General features: G+C 36.4%; 1 pseudogene; it reads right to left on the bottom strand.

The window, feature by feature from the left end:
• Nucleotides 1-374: 374 nt before the first annotated feature.
• Nucleotides 375-1,039, bottom strand: LOC138820292 (periphilin-1-like; annotated as a pseudogene).
• Nucleotides 1,040-1,768: the final 729 nt, after the last annotated feature.

The following is a 1,768-nucleotide window of genomic DNA, read 5'->3' as shown; positions in this document are numbered from 1 at the left end:
TATACTCAAATGACTAAACAAATCAGCATATGTTATCAAAGACAGTAAAGTAGAGTAAGTACAAAGAGCTACTCTCCAGGATTGTTTTACCAAAGCTTATCAAATTAACCATCATTTGAGGGGAGAGATGGGGAGTTGCTGTGGGAATATGGACTAAGTGAATTTATGTTTAGAAAAAAATTATAGCTAAAGTATCTTTCCAAGACTATTTTAGACCTTTGACTGAATTGGAAATATGGCCAAATAAAATATTGCTCTTCATCACAAAAGTCCCGTACATTAAAAAATTACACAGTTCCACAGGTGGATGAGGGAGTGTGGTTATATCTAGAAAGATTACTTTTAATGTTTATTATACCTAGACACTTATTCTTCTAAAAATGCTCTCCAAAATCTTGAGCAGAATTATCATACTCTGCAATTTAATGCTTCAATTGTTCAACACAACGCTCACCTATTTCATGTAAATTTTGCCTCAGTGCAAACTGTATTGACTGTTCTAATGAAGGATCTTTTTCAATCAGCATTTTCACAACCATCCCGAAAGTTTTGCAGTTTTGCCGATAAACCTTTGATGAAGGAACTGTTGAAGAGCTTGAAGGTGAAGTGTCTCATGATGTTTTCAAAGACTGAGTAGAGGGCTGGGGAGGTAGCTCAGTGGCAGAGCACTTGCCTTGCATGCATGAGGCCCTATGTTCGATTCCTCAGCACCATACAAGCAAAAAGAAAAAAGCTGGAAGTGGTGCTGTGGCTCAAGTGGTAGAGTGCTAGCCTTGAGCTGAAGAGCTGGGGGTCAGCGCCCAGGCTCAGAGTTCAGGCACCACAACTATGCTGAGACTTGTGGAATGAATATGCTCTGCTCCGTCCTGGAGAGTAGCCCCTGCTGCTGAAACTGGAGCCAGATCTGTTGTGTGGAGAGTCCTTTCGACCTCCAGGTGACTCTGAAAAATGGATGCTCCCTTTTATGGGGAGAACGATCCCTTGAAAAATGGGAAAAGTAGAAACTTTTTCTTCTAAAACCATCTCTTCTGTTCCTCATGGTGGTTGGAGAGTAGACAAGAAAGAGTGAAATTTTATTTTATGTAGCTTATGTCCCCTCTTTTTTATTCTTTTCATTTTTTCTCTTTCTTTTTTGCATGCCTTAATTGCTGTTCTGCCCAGGTGCAGATATATAACCTTCATCGATTATTATATGCTATCCCCCATTGAGTACACACATAATCCAGAAATTTATTACTCTATTCACAAACTCTTAGGCTTAAATTCTTTAATAGCAGTATTATCTCTTTATACCTATATAATTTTCAAGTAACTAATTTTAAGGATTTTTATTTTTTAGTTTTTCATATTTCCTTTCTGTTCCTCCCCTCCTCTCATCCTATCCTTTTCTTCTCTCAATAACATTTCTTTATATTTACATAATTTTGAGTTTCACTTTTTAAATTTCAATTGTTCTTTTTCAATTTTTTTCTTTTTTTAATCTCTCTCCTAACATTCTGTCCAATCCTTTTCCCTCTCTGAAATTAGAACTTGATTAAATTCACTCCCCTTTTGCCTTTCCACATACAACTAAACTTATTTCTCCCACATATTTCCCTAAACGTAATAATTTCTGTTTTGCCAAATTCTTCTCTGCTGTTCAAAGCCTATTAATCATACTTGTTTGAATAGATTGTATCTGTTGAACTACATTTTATCTGCAGTCATTTTGACTGTGCAAATAAAGGACTCTGGTTGATGATTGCCTTAAAATACTATTCGAGCACAC

The sequence above is a fragment of the Dipodomys merriami genome, unplaced genomic scaffold (assembly GCF_024711535.1).
Source record: "Dipodomys merriami isolate MVZ:Mamm:240054 unplaced genomic scaffold, mDipMer1.0.p SCAF_855, whole genome shotgun sequence".
Taxonomy (NCBI): Eukaryota; Metazoa; Chordata; class Mammalia; order Rodentia; family Heteromyidae; genus Dipodomys; species Dipodomys merriami.
This window is presented reverse-complemented; position numbering and strand designations above follow the sequence as displayed.